General features: G+C 36.8%; 1 protein-coding gene across 2 annotated transcripts in view; it reads left to right on the top strand.

Moving 5' to 3' along the window:
* Positions 1–22655, top strand: part of PKIA (cAMP-dependent protein kinase inhibitor alpha) — an 84128-nt gene that overhangs the window by 31378 nt on the left and 30095 nt on the right. The window contains exon 2 of one of the 2 annotated variants that reach the window (XM_037505038.1): positions 20426–20552. The exons of the other annotated variant lie outside the window; for it this stretch is intronic. The gene's annotated coding sequence lies outside the window, so the exon portion shown is untranslated. The remainder of the gene's footprint in view (positions 1–20425; positions 20553–22655) is intronic. 2 annotated transcript variants of the gene reach the window in all.

The following is a 22655-nucleotide window of genomic DNA, read 5'->3' as shown; positions in this document are numbered from 1 at the left end:
TCACCAACGCAAATTCCTTTCACTGGCTCTCCCGGCACCTCATCTATCCCAGCCCATCTCTGTAGCTGCATCACCTCCTCTTCCTACACCTAAGTCCTTGCTGTGATCTAACTGAACACATCTTTGTTCTCTTAAGTGCTGGTGAGTTTTCTAATTTAAGTGTCACTTCACATTCTATTGACTACCAGGAATTTCATTTTCTCAGCTGCAATGCGTATTAAAACTATTTTACTTTAACATTTTTTCAGCTAAAAAGTTAGATCAAAACTATTATCAAATGACACCTAACAATGGTTATGTTGTTATGAGTGGCATATATTATATTCATATATTTTGACATTTAACCTACCCTGTAGGTTCTCATAATACCTTAAAATATACTTTGTAGGTGATGATCTCCTTGCCTGAATTCTCTCCTTCTTCCACACTTCATCTGACTGATAACCCTCTCCTTGTAATGATCCTCTTTGAGGAAGACTATTTTCTGTCCTTCTCATGGGTTTCAATAGCACCTTATGGTGAGTTTGTTATATCACACAGCATTATAACTCCCACATTATTGCCTCATTACATCATTGTGTCCCCAATTCCTATATAGCCTCTATCATTTAGGAAGCACTCAAATGAATGAAAGTTGCTAATATATAGGAATAACTGGTGTTGAAGAGTTAAGTCCCAATAATGATTTAAAGTAATAAAAATAGGGCCTCCTGGTGGCACAAGGGGTTAAGCACCACAATATGAAGCTATCCACAGCCTCTGCCGCATGAGTTCAATCCCCGGCTGGCCAGGGAGCAACCCACATGGCACAGCAGACCTCTCCTGTCTCGTCCGCTGCTCCTCTCAGCAGTGTATTTCAGTCAGTCTGCCTGTTCTGTTCCCCATTCTGTCTCTGGTGACACCTCTCACCCACCTGCCCCGCACCTCTGGCCTGTACCCCAGCTCTTGTGTGCATAAATAAATAAATATTTTTTAAAAATCATAAAAATACTTATAACTCTGCAGTAAACCCAGGATTTAAAATCTAAAATGGGGCCTCCCCGGTGGCGCAGCGGTTGAGCGCTGGGTTGCGAAGCTGCCCACAGTCTCTGCAGTGCCAATTCTATCCATGGCTGCCGGCAAAGGTCCCGCGTGGCGCGCAGACCTCTCCTGCCGCGCCCGCTGCTCCCCTCAGCAGTGTACTACGGTCCTTCTGCTTGTTCTGTTCCCTGCTCTGGCTCTGGTGAATTCTCTCACCCTCCCGCGCTCCTGACTGTACCAGTGCTTGTTGTATAAATAAATAAATACAATATTTTAAAAAAATTAAAATCTAAAATGTTTTCTGGCCTCCCTCATGGCGCAAGGGGTTGACACAACCTATGAATCTATCCACAGCCTCTGCAGCACAAGTTCGATCCCTGGCCAGGGAGCTACCCACATGGCACAGCAGACCTCTCTTGACTCACCTGCTGCTCCCCTCAGCAGTGCATTTCAGTCAACCTGTCTGTTCTGTGCCTCACTCTATCTCTGGTGACTCCTCTCACCCCCCCGCACCTCTGGCCTGTACCCCAGTTCTTGTATGCATAAGTAAATAAATCTTTTTAAAAAACTCTAAAATGTTTTCAGAGGTCAGGGAATTAATGTAAATGTGCAGTGTGGACTGTGAGAAGACAATGGAGAAAATGGGTTACTGTTTACTCCTCTTTAAACATATTCAGTTATACATCTTTACAAATACTATAAATATTAGCTAAACAAATCATAACCTTGTTTCACTCAAGTATTTCCTATTAAATATTTCTAAAGAAAACATTCCTCATGGGCCTCCCCTGATGGTGCAGGCGGTTGAGTGACGCGCCGTGAAGCTATCTGCAGCTTTTGCAGCGCCGGTTCTATACCTGCCGGCTGGTGAGGGTCCCACATGGCATGGCAGACCTCTCCTGTCGCGCCTGCTGCTCCCCTCAGCAGTGTATTCTGTCAGTCTGCCTGATCTATTCCCCTCTCTGTCTCTGGTGAATCCTCTCACCCTCCCCCGCATCTGGCCTGCACCCCAGTTCTTGAATAAATAAATAAATAAATATTAAAAACAAAAAAAAACATTCCTCAGAAGAAAAAAATGTACATTTATAATATTTTTATATATTTATCTGTAATAAGGAAAAAATGATCGCAAATTAACTACCTAGTACTAAGGATTATATCCAGTATATATTATATATTCATTACTATTAAGCTTATCCCCCAAACTGTCATATATAGAAAATGCTTTCACTGTTAGAAACAGTAGAAGAAAAAAAGCAAAACTACATTTGCTATAATTGTGGACATGTAAAAATATGCATCCTTGTTTTTACAAAAAAGGATTATGCAAAATGGAATTAGCTATATTAGGATGCTCAAAATAGAAATGATTTCTTTTTATATTCAGCATTTAACAATGCTATTATTTTTCAAATCCCAATCTCTGAAAAACTTTGAGAAATCTTTTGGTAGCTTAAAAGATGGCACCTAGCAAGCAAAACCAGGTTACTTTGGATCAGAGCTGAAGAATATGAATTGTAAGCTGAGCTAGAAATACCATTGTCATGGCAACCATGAAAGTTTTCATAGAAAAGGCATGGCTTATATTTCTTTTTAATGGGATGATTAAGAAGATCCCTTTTGAAACACTTCTGATAGAATGAGAGATAAGACACAGTAAGTTCAATAAAATTGGTATTAGCTGGTATAACCTTAAAATCAGAATCTGTATTTACTATGTATAATAATTTTTTAGTAATAAAGTACTTATAATAATGATACTGTAGTGATAATAATTATTATTATCAATAAAGGAGCTTAATAATCCTGTCAAGAGAGATTTAATATAATTTAGGAATCTTCATAAAGACTCAATTAATTATTTGTTTTCAGTGTTCTGTGGTGCATGATATATAACCTCCTGAAACACATGCCCATGGAAATACTAATAGCATCAATAGAAATCATTGTGATGTGTTACTTGGAAAGGGCATATTCCATCAGTCTCATTACCTCATTTGTTAAGCTGAATTGTCATCCTAAGTAATGAGTCTTTACAGTGTCCAAACTTCCCACAAGGATTTATGTATTTAATCCCATACTGTTGGAGGCTAGATCAAGAATGCTTCTTAGATTATTTCATGAACCCAAGTTTGCTATAGTTCGCAAAAGTTGGCCTAATCCATTGGCCATGGTGTTTATTTTTATACAATGAAGACTTCCCCAGTGGTGAATGAAATCCATGGTTTTATCTAATACAGCCAAAAATACCCTAAGGATGCTAATTTTACCATCAAGCTAAAATCATGAATGGTTTCCTTATGTCACTTGGAAAATCTGCTTTGGTGGCCTACTCCAATGATGTCAACCTTTGTGAATCTGGATTTATCATAAATAGCAATATATCCAAAAAACATTTTTATTTTTCTTTTCAAAGATTTATTTTATGCATACAAGGGAGTGTAGGCCAGAGGTGCGGGGGTGAGGGCGGTGTGGTGAGAGGATTCACCAGAGACAGAGTGGGGAGTAGAACAGGCAGATTGACCATTGACCAAAGTACACCGCTGAGGGGAGCAGGGGAACAGTGGATGAGTCAGGAGAAGTCTGCTGTGCTCTACTGTGTGTTAGTTCCCTGGTGAAGGCTCAAAGTCAAGCTGCAATGGCTGCTGATAGCTTCATAGTGCTGAGACTTAGCCCCTTGCACCAGCAGGGAGGCCCAGAAACATATTTTTCATGCCACATACTAACTTTTAAAGTGTTTTATAGAAAAACAAAACAAAAAACAGTCAAATTATCTACTGCCTCAAAATAGAAGGCTATATGGAAACACTATGAAGTGAACCAATATTAACAAGGAGTGGGAACCAGTTTGAAATTCATACAGTTCAGGTCTCAATCATTGAAACTGAATCCTGATTATTGTAATTAGCAATACTTGTTCACTCAGTTCTCAAACCAATTAAATATTTACTATATATACTTTGGTTGTTCTAACCTGCCTACTATGTGACTATTATTTTCTGAAGTCACTTATAAAACTTACTTTTTTTAAATAGAGAACAAAGTTCATGTTATAAATTAAATGGAAGTATTGACTTCTAATTCCCATATAATCATCTGTTCACAAAATTAAGCCCAGATTTTTGAAAATTCAGTGGAATCTGTCTTCTCATTCATACAACAATTTACTGGTCTTCTACTTCATTTAAAAAAACAGTTACTAATGGGTTAAAAAATGTTGATGAAGTTTACTGCTTAGTTGGCATTACAAAGAGTTATCATACATATCATAGTTTAGAATCAGGCAAAAAAAAAAAAGTGGAATCAATATTTGTTAAAATTTGCACATAACTAGGGAGCACAAAATGAAACTATTCCCATTATAAAATTATTTCTTTATAATAAATTAATGTGTCTTTTAATCATCTACGTTTTAACTGAAGAAATATTAACCAAAATCAGTCTGTAAAACCCCTACTGCTTTGAGTCATTGAAAACTGTTGCTAATTTGAGGCTTTCTAAATTTAAAGTCATAAGATAAGTTGAGTAATTGCTAACCTTGAAATTTAACTAGGAAAGTGACAGTGGTAGACTAGCCAGGATGTTGTTTGCATTAGTTTGAATTATATAATCCTGTCCTAGTCAGTCTTTTACCAGACAATAAAAATGTTCTCATCCTCAAATATTATTAAACTGCCTGATAACATTTTCCATATTAATGAGAATGAATTTAAAATATGATGAGAGAATGGGGATTGTATAAATACAGTTTCTTTAACCTACTAAACAACAACATACTTTGCCAAATTTACTTCATTATTTTTGTTTGAACAATTTGAATCTGAAGTACTGTTATTGACCTATTTCTTTTAAAATTCTAAGATTAAATTGGTGTTAAAATGTCTTCATAAAATTATACATAAACTGTTTATATTTACCTCTCATGGATATTAGATAAATAGCTATGAAATATCTGATGTTTCTCAATAGTATAATAATAAAATATTTATTTATTTATTTAAAATATTTATTTATTTTATACAAGAACTGGGGAACAGGCCAGAGGCATGGGAGGTGAGAGGATTCACCAGACACAGATTGGGGAGCAGAACAGGCAGACAGAAGGAAAGCACTGCTGAGGGGAGCAGTGGGTGCAACAGGAGAGGTCTGCTGCGCCATGTGGGAATCTCCCTGGCTGGCTGGGAATCGAACCTGCGCTACAGAGGCTGTGGACAGCTTCACAGCACTGCACTCAACCCACTGCACCACTAGGGAGGTCCTATAATAATAAAGTCATTTCTAAAAGTATCTCTCTCGTTAATTAGGATTAAACTGCACAGATATAATGTTTAATGGCTTTCCTCAAAAGATAAGAACTTACTCTCAAGTATGCAATATATTAATAACTTCATGGAGTTGAGATTCTGTCTTTAGCAGGAAACAATCAGGGCATTTGTGAATGACGTTTGTTTTTTTTTTTTTTACATTGCCTCTATTTCTGTTATATTTCCTATCATGGTTGCACAGTGCAATTGTATCTATAGTGTGCTCTTAAGTATTTATAAATTGAATAAACACAACATAAAGGCTTAATCTGAGCTTGCCAAGTGATGTAAGGTTAATAAAAACTTCAATTCATTGGAATCTAATGTTTTTACAGGATTTTTTGCATGCTTAACTCTTAAGCCATTTTGTTTGGGATTCTGGGCAAATTACTTGATAACATTGGTTAAAAGGAATAGTGAGGAAATTTTAATAGATATCCACTTCCTATTGAGCTAATAGCTATGTGATTGCCAAGTACTTTATGAGAACAAAGGATTAGCGAGCCAACAGAGTTGACTTTCTTAAGAACACTGAACTATAATGTGTATGTAAAGACTGGGTGATTATTGGGGAGAAACAGTTCTGCTAATACAAGCCAAATATATATAACTCCTTCTTTGGCTGTAAAGTTGTCCTAGTCATTTCATGTTTAGTTATTTATTAGCAGATTATTGCATTTTTTAAAAAAGATTTACTTATTTAAACAAGAACCAAGGCCAGATGTGCGGGAGGGTGAGAGTGAGGATTCACCAGAGACAAAGCAGGGAACAGAAAAGGCAGACTGATGCAATACATTGCTGAGAGGCGCAACGGGCAAGACAGGTCTGCCGTGCCATGTGGGTTGCTCCACAGCCAGCAGGAATCAAACCCGCGCTGCAGAGGCTGCAAACAGCTTCACAGTACTGCGCTCAACTGCCTGAGCCACCAGGGAGGCCCCGATTATTGCATTTTTTCAACGATATTACAATGCAGAGGATATGCTTCTGATGAAAGACTCTGCATTCACAATACTTAATAAAAGCAATGATAATTATGAAATATCATACTCAACATATTGAAGTAGTAAAATATATTCTAGATCTCACATAGTAGGTAAATAAATGCATTCCAAGATAATTGAGTTTCCAGTGTATTTTTAAAAGGCATATATTTTATATTAAAGTCATATTTCTATTATACCTTAAATTAAGACTATATACAATTAACTATATACAATTAACATTAACTTTAATGGTCACATATTTACACCAACATGTCTGTTCCTAAATAAGAAAAGATGTATGCATCTGAGTATTTGTATAATTTATGTGATTGACATCTTTTTAAAAGCTGTCCAAGGAAGTTCGAAGTAATGAATTTTCCGTGTAACCTTTCTAAGTTGTCATATTTTTTTGTCAGGTACTTTAGTTAATAAAACTTTTTGGAAAGAGAAAGGGCCTGTATAGCAAATGGGTATATTGAAAGGAAACTTCTAGTTTTATAAAGTTATAATTAATAAGTATCAGATTAGTGTAAATATTTGTATTCATCTTAGAACTAAATTCACATTTGTTTAACCTCTACAGTGATCTTTAGAAATTTTTATTATACAATCTTTCTTGAAGGCAATTTATAATTTCTTACAATCAATTTAAAAATTACGAGAATTCAAAATTTTGACTAAATCCATCTCTTGTCTTAAATTCTCAATGTAGACCCTTGAGGTCAGTTCCTGAGTTGATTTTCAATAATCTGCATAGGAAGAACAGCATGTTGAGTAATTTATAGATGATGAATGTGATGAATTTTTCCAAAGTTTGTTCATGACTTTAAACACTTGAAATCACTGAAACACCAGAAGAATGAGTATAAAGTAATTAGTAAGAATGAATACTTTAGCCTACTTACAGTTTCTTTGAAGCAAAGGAACATTTTGTGCATAAGTGTAAAGAAATTTATTTTTGGAAAAATCATTCTAGTTATGATTAGAAGATGGTGAACTCCAAGTTTTCATTTATTGCTTTTGAAAGAGTTTAGAACCATTGAAAAAAATTCCCTCTAGATATTCATATTGAGTTGTTTTAATCATCAATTACAAAGGGTGACCAAGTGTTAGACATCACTGACTAGAATACTGGGCAAAAAGCATTCCCCCACCATCCCCACCCTGTTCAAAGCATGGAAATATTTTGTCAAAGGACAGAATTAGACAGTCAAGGGAAAGTTTCTTCAACACTATTGCAATAGATAAGAGAGGTTGGACTCAATTCTGCTGAAATAAAAGAGAGGTTGGGATAAACTGATAGAATAATACTAACAGACATTAGTGGGGAGATTGGTCAATGTGATTAAGGCTATTTATGTTTACTAATTGGAACACTTATTGAGGTTAGATTCTTACCCTTCCAAAGGAAACTGGGGTGCTATCTTCCTTGATGTTATATTCCAAAAAGATGGCTCCTGGGTCCTTGAGAAAAATATACATTGATTGTAAGACTGGCAAGAGGCTGGAAGATTTACAAAGTCAAAGGGACCAGAGGCAGAATTTACAATGGAAATTTTTCAAAAGTAAATGCGTTAAGTAAAGGGTATCAGGGGGCTTATAGTCAGAAAGAAAACTATCCAAACTTTAGTCAAGCCAAGGGGAATGTTAAGGCCATCTTGGTCAATCCAAATGGGAACATGGATACAGATCAGTTTCAGAACTCTAGTAAACTCTGTGAATCTACATCAGATTCACTAATCTACATCTACCTAAACTGATCCTCCCTAAACTGATGTAGGTCATTCACTTTACATATTCTCCTGGTGCTACAGGTTTTTCAATACCACAGAATTTGTTGGGTTGGATTACAAGTTTGTATCTGTTTGTTACTTTTTTGACATCGGATTGTAAACTTCATATGGACAGAGATCCTTTTTACATTTGTAACCTCAGAACTTACTGTAATTCTCACCTCTTATGCCTTGATTACTGCCTATTAAAATAAACTTAATTTTAAAAATCCAGAGAAAAGCAGCTGAGCTAGGAAACAAAATATGGGAATTACAAAAGAATTAAGAGCCTCTAGTTTGGGGAAACAAAAGTTGTAAGGGAATATGAGCATATGAATATTCCTAGATGGTATGAACTTTTTTAGAAACTCTTAGAAAACTAGAAGTAGAACAGTGAATATAGGAAAAGGTGCAAGGGAAGCATCCATACTTGCCTTCAGCTTTTTTTTCCAGCTCTGAGCCAAAGTAAAAATGGAGTAAATTCAGGAAAGCATGGTTGACCCTGTTAGTGTGTCTTCATGCACATGCTTAAGAACACAGGACATGACCTGAAAGCAGACACATGATGAGAAACAACAGTAACAGGATTTATTTACACAGGATACACAGGGTGTGAGTAAAGAGAATGCTGAGAAGAGAGAGAGAATTTTTAGGCTGGCATGTGGCCAGATGCCATCTCTCCTACCCCAGATAGCATCCACTGAACATTGGCTGAGGTCAAGTGAAAGACAAACGTGGCAATCTGTCAACTTCTCCAGTCACCCCTCCTCATCAGCAGTCTAACTTCGAAAGCACCAGCAACTTAATTTCCAAAATCCCAGCTCTACCCCTATTTAATAGCAGCTCCTGCTCAAGGGGTTGAGCCTGGAAAGTTCTGCCTTCTACCACTGAGTCAGTTAAGAGCACCATCCACTGGCTCAGCGGTTGCTCCTGTTCTTCATACAAAGCCACCAGGGCCCTCAGCATGTCCCTGGTAACCAAATGGCAGATGCAAAAGTTTTTGACCAATTTGGGTAGGTGGGTACACTGCCAAGCCCCTAGACCCAAGAAGCATCGCCTAGGATACCTGTAGCATATTCTCTACCCAGTTCAGGCACAGGCATGCTGGGTGCCACAGCCAAGGAAGCCTCTCACTGCTCAACCTGCCAGCACACCTTGCAGATCCAGCTCTTCCAGGCCAGTGTACCACATGGACATGTTTCTCTGTACTCTTTAACAGTGAAATGCCTTTGTTAGCTGACACTGTTACCACTGAAAAAGATTGGCCAAGGAAACAACCTTTTTGGTTTTATAGTTACTCACTGGGAATGCTATTTGGTAACTGTCATTTTGCACTGGGGAGGTGATGATAGTTCCCTTATATATTCCTATGATCAGAATAGGTTACTGTTGCTAGTCTCATCTGATTAAACAAATTGTTTAAAGGATATTCCTGAATTAAGGAGGGACATATGAGACAAGAGCAAGCAGGATGGAGATTATAAAATTAATTAGTTTGACCAGAAAGCTAGATATAATTCAAACATCCATGTCAGCTTTATATGGAACTTCTTTCTTTTTGAAAAAAAAAAAAAAAGATTCATTTTATTTATTTGTGCATACAAGAGCTGGGGTCCCAGAGGTGGGAGGGGTGAGAGGACACACTAGAGACAGAGTGGGGCACAGAACAGGCGGATTGACTTAAATACACTGCTAAGGGGAGCAGCAGGTGAGACAGGAGAGGTCTGCTGTGCCACTACATAGGTCAGGTCCCTAGCCAGGAATCGAAATTGTGCTGCAGTGGATGCTGATAGCCTCATAATGCTGACACTTAGCCCCTTGTGCCACCAGGGAGGCTCCAGCAATATTGCATCAAGAGAAAGAAATACATCAATAAAAGGAATATGTATTTTTCTTACTCTTTTGGGGAAACTTAGTGAGTTCCCTGTCATGTGACTGATTTTACCCTTTTCCAGAACAAAAGTGTACTAGGAGGAAGTAAAACCTAGTGCTTTTCCAGTGTACTTTGGCATTCTTCCAACTTTTCTATCAAACACCATTCTGACACTTATATTCCTATAGACCAATGCATTGAAATGAAAAACCCTTTCACAAAACCTCTTAGACTAAAACCTTTTAAACAAAAGTATCAGGATATTCTTACAAGGATCATATCTGAACTGGCATGTTTAAAATAATTATTAGTTCATCACCATGCCCCAACAAAACTGCAAGGTTGCTTAGCAACAGAATCAAGTACCCTTACTTAATAGGTACCTGCATAGGAACAATGCTGAAAAGTGATTGAAGCACTAAAAAGGCAAATTCATGAGCTAAGTCTTTGTGAAAAGACAATGCAACATGGGGGGTATGTTTTTTAGCCTAAGAATTTTTTCTGAGATTCTTGCAGCAACATTTAATACCTAAACATGAACCAATAACATAGAATATGGAACAACAGTACTTTTAGACTCTACATAATTTAGAGCTCTTAAAAAAGGACAGTTTATCAAGGATATCTTGAAAACACATAATATTTCTATGCTGTCCCAATATCTTTAAAACAGCATATATACATATATATATAAACTGCATATATATACTAAAAGTACATTTGATTAAATAAAATTGTTCTATATTTGACATCACATAATCAAATAATAAAAACTCAAAAAGATTATATTTTAAATATGCACAACCTATAATCATATGTTTATACACATACATTATCTATCTGTTTAAATCCCATTCCTGATTTTTTACAAACCTACATACCACTGTCTTTTTGTGAATACATTGACAGTTTTTAACTTTTTGACTAAATAGATTGATTATATTCTATAATAGCTGTAAAAGCTCTGACTTCTATTAACAATGGAAACAAGTCATACACTTGCACTTTTTGATATATAAACACGCAACAAATTCTGTCAAAGACTAAACTCATAATCCCAATTTAGGAGGAAGAAAATCCCTATTCTGATCTGAGTCCTATGTCTGGCTTGAGTAGTTAATTAACCACTCTAGACCACATACTCCTCACCCCTATAAGAAGACCTCAAAGATTCATTTCACTAACACTCCTGAAGTCTGTGTGCATTACTCTTTTTTTCTCATGGGGTTTATTGTTTCACTGAATTGTTTGTGAATCTGTTAGCTTTATGTGAATATTAGAAGTAGCAGGCCTTGTCACCAAAACTGAGTAATAGGCAGAAAAATTTCACTCGACTTATTTTTAGCTTTTTTCCTGTCTGATTATGTGCTATAAAACTGAATTTTAGTTTCTGGAAACTGAAATATTCAAATGCAGTTATAATATTTTGCAGCCCTTTATATCAAACCATTCTGTTTTAAACCAACTAACTTTTTTGCATAGTCTTTAGAAGAAGGTTTAATGAACACATCTGTTTTCCTTTCCTGGAGAAGTTTTCTAAGATCACCCAAAGGTCATCCTTAAACAGTTAGACAACATCAACAGCAAATCTTGGGAAAAAGCCAATATACCAACAAAATAAACTCAGTGAATTATTTACAAATGTAAATTCTGAATAAGCAGCAGAACATAAGAGGGGGCAGGAAGAGGAGAAAAACACTTTATAGACGGAGCAAAAAAATAACTTCTAAAAGCCTCACGATACTGAATTGTTGGTGTCCGACAGCAAACAAACCAGGTGCCCAACAATTGGTAAATGTGCAATTATAAAGAAGTTGGAAACAAGTCTTATTTATGAAATCAGAGAATCACAATGACCACACCAACAATGAGTGCTCTGCATCACTTTAAACACAAAGAGAAATAGATGTGCATATTTTAATTAATTTGGGAGACAACCCAAATGTCAATCAACAGGGGAAGATAAATTGTGGTTTATTCACACAATAAAATACTACTCAGAAAAAAACATCATTGCCACACAACTTTTTTTTATTGAAGTAACATTGTATTTTAGAAATATAGGACCTACTTTCTCAGATGTTATCATACCACAACCACTACCAAAACACCCATAGTCCATCACCACAGTCCATTGTGCTCCTTCACCACTTTGTTCTATCCTGTTCCCTTCCTCATCCCCCTCCAGTTGCCTCTTTGTCTGCAGTCAACTTTCTAGAGTAAACTGTAACTTTGGTTTTATCTGACCTGTTGTTTGCTTTCTATATACTCTGCATATATGTGACACCATCTGGTATTTTTCTTTCTCCTTCTGACTTACTTCTCTTAGTATAATTCCCTCCAACTCCAGGCATGCTGCCACAAATGGCAAACATCTAACATTTTTGTTTGCTGAATAGTATTCTATTGTTTTATACACACACACACACACACACACACACACACACACACAAACAGTGCTGCAGTGAACATGGGAGTTCATGTTTCCCTTCACATTAGTGTTTTTTGTATTTTTGGGGTAGATATATAGGAGTGGAATTGCTGGGTTATATGGCAGATCTATTTTTTTAAGATTTATTTATGTATGCATACAAGAACTAGGGTGTAGGCCAGAGGCGCTGAGGGGTGAGAGGATTCACCAGAGACAGAGTGGGGAACAGAACAGGTGGATCAACTGAAATTGAGGGGAGCAGCAGGCGAGACAGGACAGATCTGCTGTGCCATGTGGGTCACATCCCAGGCAAGCCAGGTGGCCATAGCTTGATAGTGCTGTCTTTAACCCCTGCGCCACCAGGGAGGCCCCTGGCAGATCTATTTTAATCTTTTTGAGAAACCTCCATACTGTTTTCCATAGGGGCTGGCTGGACCAGTCTGCGTTCTCATCAATAGTGTAAGAGGATCCTTTTTTTCTCAGCATCCTCAACAGCACTTGTTATTTCTGATCTTTTTGATATGGGTCATTCTCACAGTTGTAAGATGGTATCTTATTGTGGTTTTAATATGCATGTCCCTGATGATAAGTGATACCTGTTCTGTCTTCCAGGAAAAGATTTTTTTCTCTTGTAAAGGAAGGAAATGCCTTGAAAGGAATTTTGACCTCCTTATTAATGCCTTGAGAAAAACACTATAAACTTCAACATCATTTTATTGATAGGTTAGGTCATAGATGAGGGATGAATCAATAGCAATGACTTCATTAAGTGATCTCCCAAGGCTATTGATTTTTTTTATGGCACTGGTAGGCAAAGGGTTTGAGAGAGAGAAAAACAGATAACAGTAATTGAGCAGAAGATAGAATATGATAGAAAGTACAGGTTTCTTATTCTCTTATACAAACTTAAAATGAAAATGTGAAAAGGCCTAAATTTTATCATTTTGACAGTTATGTAAATTAAAATAAGTAGATCTTAATTCTCATTATGGTTATAAATGCCAAAAAAATTTTGCTTTGAAAATGATTCCTAAATATGTGTGCATTTCATTTCATTTACATGGATCTGGAATCCTTAGTAGTTATTTATCATTATTTATGGAAAATAAAAACTCAGTGCTCTAAAGTTTTATCATTATTTTTAACAAAAGTGGGATTTTATTTTTCTTATAGTCTGTTCTTTGTTAGAAAGTGAGGAAAAATGTAATTACTGATTATAAACAATTTAACTCCTTGATTTGCCTAATGATTATGAGTATGAATTGAGGCTTTCTGTATAATACAGTGACTCTTCATCAAAAAGGGCTGGTGCTAACATGTTCTACAAAAAAAAAATGTACCAAGAGCAGTCAACAATCCTTTTTTGTTTTTGAAGTTTAAAAATTATTGTACTTTGTATGAATTTTATATTTCTTTTAATTTTTTTTTACTGTGGAATTTATGATGCTAGTAGGAATATGATAGTAGGCTTCACATATCTTACATTGATGATATTTATATTTGAACACTAAATTGTTATTGCTGCATAAACTAGGAGAGAATTGTTCTAATAACAAGCAGAGGAGCTGGCAGTAACAATGACTTTCCGTCCTTTGCTTTTCTATTGTTTGTCAGCCTGATTACTCCAGTTGGCCAATTAATGGCAACACAACAAGTTTTCTAACTACTAATTAATGAGCTCTAATTTCACTAGTTTTGTTACTGATAAAGCTCCTGTTAATTTTGCATGTGAATACTCATCTTTTGTCTCCTCCAGTCTTCCTGCTATCAGAAAATCTATCTTACTAATGTTAGAGCTAGGTGACATTTATTATAATCAGAGGAAAAGTGAAAAAGAATGTATTTATACCTCATGGAAATCATTAACAAAACTAGTTTATCAGTATATTTAATAAATTATTTCAATAAAAATATTTGAAACATATGAATAGTAATAGCTCAAGTGATTAAGATTACTAATACTGATACTTGATTCATTAAGGAAAATACTTTGGAAAAGCAGATGGACAGTGAAAGAACAAGAATACTTTAAGCACTGCCTTGGTATTTAGACATTGGTTAGGAAATACCATGAAAACTGTAAGAACAGGTCTTATCCATTTCAAGCAGTGGATTTTTCAGGTTTCTTAATATTTACTAGGTATGTTCTAACGGTATGTATGGAAAGGAGACATAGCCCATGCCATGTGTCATTTAATTTTACCACATGTAACAGATAATTACCTTTATTTTCACATAGAAAACAGACTTGGAAAAATTAAAAAATTACCTAATTCTAGTAAGTAGGAACAAACTAGAAATTTCAACTGCAATACACCTAATCCCAGAGGAAAACTTTTTTCTGTCATTGAAGAGTGAGTCTTTATCTCTTTGAACATGTTGAACTCTATGAACCTTATTTTAGAAAAATGGATAGAGAAACATGAGGTGTGACATATCTTGTACAACTCTCACTACATGACTGGTGTGGCTGGTTACTTCTGCTGGTAGACATTTTGCAAAATTGCTTTCCTCTGAGATGGTAAGCTTTAAATATTTTCTTTGAAGTATGTCAAATAAGTATTTTGCTTTATGGTGAAAGAAAAATGAAAGTTAATTTATGACACCTAAGTGCCAGTGTAGTATTATACGCTGTTCATCAGTCAGGATTCAAGGTAAGATAAGTCCATAAACTGTCCATTATGCTAGAATGTCCTTCTGATGTTTTGAAGTAATTTGATAATTATAAGAAGAGAAACACTGCGTATTGGTCTTCAATATCATGCTGTTAGTCTACCCCAGTACCTTAGACTAGTTCTCATTTCTGTTACCACTTAATACAGAGAGCATGTTTTTATGGCCCTCTTTCACAATCTTTTCTACTCCAAGTGAATCTTACATAAACCCAGACTTTAAAGCAGTCAGGTTAGGCCTGGAAGACTTAGGGTGACTTTCACTTATATGTGCATAATTTAAAATTTTTCAAATAGTATCTTCGTGGTCAGCAGAACATAATGACAAAGAAATTTAGCATTGATACAGAATTTCTGAGTCCAAATACTGCTTACATCACCGACTGATTGTGTAATCTTGAGAATTCAGGTAAGCCCCTTAAAAGCATTGGATTTCTCATCTGGAAAATGGGATAATAAATGCATGGACCACATAGAATTAATGTGTAAACTGGTACATGAATTGGTACAAACATGAAATGGCACATCTTAAGTATCATCACAGTGTTTGGCTTTAGTAATAGTTACTCTCATTATTAATTAATCCACCTTGTATCCCAAACTTATATGGTGTCTAGCGCAGAATAGTTTTTCAGCAAATATTTACTGGACTGAAATTTACAGTTCTGAAATTTAAGCAATTCATCAACAGCAGAGTAGTCACCCCTATGTTACCTATCTCTTCTTCCACAGAAAGGGAGAGGAAACAGAAGCCAACTATCATATTTTCTTTGCTTACTCTAAACCTTTTTCAATTTAGCAATAAAATAAAATTCATGAACCCCAACAAGCTTGATTTTTTTTTTTCAGATTTATTTTATTTATACAAGAACTGGGGTACAGGTGTGTGGGAGGGTGAGAGGATACACCAGAGACAGAGCGGGTAACAGAACAGGCAGAATGACCGAAATACACTGCTGAGGGGAGCAGCAGGCAAGACAGGAGAAGTCTGCCATGCCATGTGGGTTGCTCCACAGCCCGTAGGGATCGAACTGGCACTGCAGAGGCTGTGGACATCTTCACAGGGCTGCGCTCAACTGCCTGCGCCACCAGGGAGGCCCAAGCTTGATATTTTTTTGCTCACACTATTTGAAAATAGTTGGGTTTCCCAAATCTAATGTATTCTAGGTCATCCGTTTTATATCAATGCAGTCTAAATGCAACTTATAATGACAGTCAACGAATTATTATGAGCTCATTGTGTTTTTGAATATTTATTAATGTTCAATCTACACTTCATAGAGGCAAAACTATTTTGTTTTGGGCCTTCCCAATGGCACAGGGGTTGAAGTCTCAGCACTGTCAAGCTATCACCAGCCACCTCAGCATGAATTTGATTCCTGGCCAAGGAGCTACCCACATGGCACAGCAGACCTCTCCTGTCTCGCCCGCTGCTCCCCTCAGCAGTGTATTTCAGTGGATCCACTTGTTCTGCTGTCCACTATCTCTGGTGAATCCTCTTATCCCCTGCACTTCTGATACATCCTAGTTCTTGTATCCATAAATTAATAAAGTAAATAATTAAAAAACCTCTTTTGTTTTTATAGGACACTCAACAGTCAAAATAACCTTTGGAAAGCACAAATCAGATTTTAGCATTGGTGTGCTTTTATACTCTAAAGACTGTTGCAGAGACTAGTACTAAACTACCTAAGGATGCTTACAGATACCATGTGATTTTGCTACTTCTTATATTTTTCCTTGACTTTCACTGTGCTCCATGCACATTTGCATTTTTCAAGCCCTCAGATGTAGCAAACTTGTTGCTCTCTTACAGTTTTGTATTTGTTGATCTTTCTATCTAACCCATGAAGTTGTCAGTTTAAATGCTATCACTGTGACCTTGGCCAAAGAGACCTGCCCCTTAGTGCCACTCTGTTCCATGATCCAGTTGTCTCTCTTTGACTATCTCAATATTTTTCATGTTTACTCTTCCTCCCCCAACCCCTGAGGCATGTGCTTAAAAACAAGGACATGTGCTTCTTGTGTACCAAGGCATCTTCCAAGGTTATTAACAGACCAGTACATGGAAGATGTTTGAGAAATGGATGTTTAATAAATAAGTAAATTGGGAATGAATGGGAAAAAAGTGCAACACTATAATAGGACTATTCCTCTCTCAAAAGAACAGAGTATTGAGAATTCAATCATAAGCATATGACAGTAGTTCATGTTTAAAAGAAAATGTTCCATTGCTTTCTGATATTTCATAAGTTATTAACTTTTTCTCACTTTATGACCAATCTTTCAGACATTACTTAATTTGCCCACTCCAAAGTTACACTCAATGTCATCACCAAACTGATCATATAGCCATGTATAAAATATACCTAACAGGTCCTCCCGGTGGCACAGCGGGTTGAGCGCAGTGCTGTGAAGCTGTCCACAGCCTCTGCAGCACAGGTTTGATTACCGGCTGGCCTCGGAGATACCCACATAGCACCGCAGACCTCTCCTGTCTCACCTGCTGCTCCCCTCAGCAGTGTTTTCGGTCGTCTGCCTATTCTGCTCCCAACTCTGTCTCTGGTGAATCCTCTCACCCTTCCATGCCTCTGGCCTATACCCCAGCTCTTGTATAAATAAAATAAATCTTTAAATATATATATATATGTATGTGTGTGTGTGTGTGTCATTGTCTCAATGGTTGAGTTTTCTCATATGTAATATGGGAATAATAAGGTTTATTTCATAGGCTTATGAGAGGATAAAGTTAAATATTGTCTTTTGTATGTGGTTAGAATTACAGAAGCATTGACTGCTGCTGCTAGTATGGCTACTATGAAAATTAAATTCTGAAAACAATCCTTTCACTGAAGATAAATGAAACTAACAGAACATTTTACCAATCACATTAGGTAACGGGAGCCAGTAAAATGTACCAAGGTAGGTTATGAGGGTGTAAAAATATAAAAGCATAAAAGTAATTAGTTTTGTTGGGTTTTGTTTTCTTCTATAAGAAAGGAAATATGAGAACAAAAATTATCCATTTATTGTGCAGACGTGGAGGTCTCTGGTGATCTCATAAGTTAGAATGTTGACCATTGGCCAAAGGGGCCAGGTGGAAGAAGACAGAAGGAAGCAATTTTTTTTTAAGATTTATTTATTTATTTTATACAAGCACTGGGTACAGTCAGAAGCGCGGGAGGGTGAGAGAATTCACCAGAACCAGACCAGGGAACAGAACAGGCAGATTGACGAAACACACTGCTGAGGGGAGCAGCAGGCATGGCAGGAGAGGTCTGCGCACCCTGTGGGACCCTCGTTGGTGGCCGGGGATCGAACTGGTGCTGCAGAGGCTGCGGGCAGCTTTGCAGCCCAGCGCTCAATAGCTGCACCACCAGGGAGGCCCAAAAGGAAGCAAATTATAGAGTGAATGGGACATGAGAAAGTAGGAACAGTATATGAAGATAACAGTTTTGAAAGGCTCAACCATTGAAGAAGAAAGATAAGCAGGAATCAGGAAGGATTTAATGTTGCATGTATAGTTCTTAGCATTAACATTAAATAACAGCTATTAGTCTAGAATAAGACTTAGGATAAGATGGGTTGAAGAAAATTCAGTGTCATGAAATCCGTGAGAAGATGAGAGAATATGGAATTCCTGGGACATGTAATGCCAATGGCCTTGTAACTCTCATAATAAAAGCAATACAAAGATCAGTGCAAATATTAATGAATTAATGGACTCACAGTGGGCTATATACTCTCTGCTGTTTTCTTCATGAGATACAAGGCAACTCATTTGCTGAGAGCACAGCAGAGGAAGTTGAGTAGACAGAGGAAAATTTGAGGAGAGTGGAAAGTTCTGTTAAAAAAAAAATAGTCCTTGGGCCTCCACTGGTGGCGCAGCGGTTGAGCGCTGGGTTGCAAGGCTGCCTGAAGCCTCTGCAGCACCGGTTGGATCCCTGGTTGCTCCCTGGCTTCCGGAGGAGGGTCCCACATGGCGCGCAGACCTCTCCTGCCGCCCGCTGCTCCCCTCAGCAGTGTGTTTCGTCAGTCTGCCTGCTCTGCTCCCCGCTCTGGCTCTGGTGAATTCTCTCACCCTCCCGTGCTTCTGACTGTACCCAGTGCTTGTATAAATAAATAAATCAATCTTTAAAAAAAAAAATAGTCCTTAAGGGAACTTTGTCTTATAATTATGGATTTGTTTTCTTGATGTCCCAATCTATTGAATTCTGTATAGTAAGATAGTGATTTAATAATCATAAAACAAGTGTCTGGCTTCACCCTTAGTATATTTTACATGTTCAATAAATGTTAAGTGACTGAATAAATGGTTCGCTTGAGATCTTAATCATTTTACTTTTTAAAATTTGTCAGATACCCACAATTTATCAGAAGATTAGGGACTTAGGATCCTAGACTTGATTTAACAAAGGAAAATGTTACTAATATGTGAATATTAGCTCAAATAACTCAAAATAAAGCCATTAACCCTGCAACTTGAATTTTTCCATTTGAACTTCCAAACTTTCATCATTAATACTACCTGCCCACCACAGTATGAGATGTTGCTAGTTCCACCCATATCTCCCCAACACTCATCATTCTAGTACAGACTGAAAGAACCATGCTATCACCTGTAATTTTCTTCCTTAGGGCATGCCAGTATTGTTCAGAACATATATGGGTGTAACTTTCAACCAAGCCCTTGCGTTTCCTGGAATCACTCCCATATAATAAATTCAAATCCTTATCAGGTCCTTCTTCTAGAACTCAAATTAGACAATCCTAAACAATGTATAGCCTCTTAATCTAATACTCTTTACAAAGTCATCATTGGTATAAGTGCCACGGCAAGGCGCATATATGTCGCTTGTCCTAGATGCTAATGTTTTTAAGCAGATAGGAAACATGATTTTGAAGAGAGAAATCATTTATATGAGAATGGCCAGTGGGTAGGGGAAGGAGAGATAGTGTCATTTGTTTTCCATTAATGATTCCATTTATGGACAGATGGTCTGTAAGTTATGACTATAATGTGAGGAGACTGCTCCCTTTGTAACTCAGAAAATTTATTAACAATTAAGTTAGTCAAATTGATAATTTCCTGAAAATCTAGTAAAGACTAAGTTTGGAAGTAAATTTTAAAGAAAATTTGTCTTTTTTGCCTTCATTTTGTGATTTTATGAACAAGTCTTTTGCTTGGCTTCAAGACCCAAATGCAACCTGTATTCTTGTCATACTTTGTGACTACTCAAACTTTTAAACTGTGAATTTCCTTTCAGCTATTATATGTTTAGAAAGTGTATGCTGGATTATTAAGATTTTTTTCTAATATGAAATCTATATTACAGATAATTTTCTTTTCTCTTGCTGTCTCAATTTCAGTTTCCTATATTTTTGGAAAGCCTGGTTTTGCCAAAGCTGCAATTTCTGGTAGAAATCTGAAGGTCTGACTCAAGAAGAAAGAATCCAGTATAGCCAGTGAATTAAGGACAAGAAGGTTTCCAATCAGGTAGAAACACTTATTCTCATACATTCAACCACATTAAATAAAGGGTGCTGATGACTAGATATGATATCAGTACTTGGAAAAAATATATGTATGTATGTGTGTGTGTATATATATGTGTGCACGTATGTATGCATATAATCTACTCTATAAGGAAGCTGCAAACAATTCCCTTGGAGGTAGTGGTGTTTATCAGAGAGTACCTTAGGGGAAACTGAATACAATAACAGTTTGATGTTTTTTTTTCCATTTTTAGCTCACTGTTGCCAAGTACACTTAGTGATCTTGGTGCCTGTGGTTTATTCCCAGGAGGTTAGGCATGTGGGGCAGCAGATTAAACCTTTTGGTATTTTCTCTGAAGATAAATCATTTTCTCATAGGTTATCTCCATAATCTTCTACTTATTCATAAAAATTAGGGGCTCTCATAACATAAGTCTTCTATGTGAAGAATGATCCCAGTCAATGGTATGGGAAATTGATATCATTCTGGTTGGGGAACATCTAGTCTTCATCTTGGCACAAAGTGAATGTGAAAATATAGGAAGGTTGAAGGAAGGAGAACCTGAAAAAGAGAATCTATTTATCTGAAAAAAAAAAAATTTTTAAAAGTGATCTTTGTCCTTGAACTCCTTTATGTGAGAATCTATATTTTCAGGACCCAGCACTGTGACTGACACATGGAAAGTAAGCAACACCTTTTGTTGAAAGGATGAATGAGTTCCCATGATTCTAAAGATAATAATAAATAAGACCAACACAGATCTCATATTGCCAAGGTCTGTGGCAAAATTATTCATGAGGTGAAAGTCTGGGTTTCAGACTTCTAATTGGTTGTCAGAATTTATTCAGTTATTTGTGTATTCAAGAACTGGGATGTAAACCAGAGGTGTGGGGAGTGAGAGGATTCACCAGAGAGAATGGAGAGCAGAATAGGCAGGTCCACTGAAACACACTGCCGAAGGGAGCAGTGGGCGAGACAGAAGTCCGCTGAGCCATGTGGGTCAGCTCACTGGCTGGCAGGGGGAATCGAACAGTGGCAGCCGACAGCTTGCTAGCACTGTCTTGCTAGCACTGTGCCACCAGGGAGGCCCTATTCAGTTTTATTTTTATTTTTTTAATTTATTTATTTATGCGTACAAGAGCTGGGGTACAGACCAGAGGTGTGGGGAGTGAGAGGATTCTCCAGAGACAGAGTGGGGAACAGAACAGGCAGACTGACCGAAGTACACTGCTGAGGGGAGCAGCGGGTGAGTCAGGAGAGGTCTGCTGTGCCATGTGGGTTGCTCTCTGGCCGGCCAGGGGATTGAACTCTGTGTTGCATTGTCTGCAGACAGCTTCATAGGTTGCATCTTAACCCCTTGCACCACCAGGGAGGCCCCCTATTCAGTTTTAATCATTAACATACCATCTCATTACATTTAGGCATAGTAAATACATTAGACTTATTATTAAATTAATCGAATATGGATTGAAAATCCCTCATAAGCTTTAGTGCCTATTGTTTGTAAAATCTGATTTTCAGAGTATTTTTGTAATGAAAAAGTTAAGGGCAATTTCAGAATCACTAGCTACTAAAATTATTTATACTTTTCTACCAGTAGGTAGTATAGCCATATTATTACAGCAGCTATTTCTCTGTAATCTGTTGTTGTCATTATCTACATTCTCAAGGGAGAACAAAAGCCATTTCTTTAAGGAGAGAAATGTAAAATTTAGTATATTGTAGTGATTACAAAACCAGCACACACCCACACACACAGATATGAAGATGAAATAATCTAAAATAGCACCCTGGAACTCATTGCAAAATAAAAGGAAATCCACTCATATTTTATTATTTTATTAATGTGTAATATTTATGTGCTTATTAATAGCATTTTGAGTTTCTCATTGAAGAAATGCTATGTACCATTTTTATCATATTATTTATTTATCAATAACGGATGAGACTACCTCCTTTGCTCCATCCTTTTCCGCTTCCATTTTCTTTAGGAAATGTAGTTATCAGTTGTTTTTAAATTTCTAGGCAATCAAGTGAGTAGTGGCACATAAATAAAGATGCTAAATAATGTAGGCAGCTTCATTATTGAACATAAAGTCCTCA

Source organism: Talpa occidentalis, unplaced genomic scaffold (assembly GCF_014898055.3).
Source record: "Talpa occidentalis isolate TD23 unplaced genomic scaffold, MPIMG_talOcc4v2.1, whole genome shotgun sequence".
NCBI lineage: Eukaryota > Metazoa > Chordata > Mammalia > Eulipotyphla > Talpidae > Talpa > Talpa occidentalis.
This window is presented reverse-complemented; position numbering and strand designations above follow the sequence as displayed.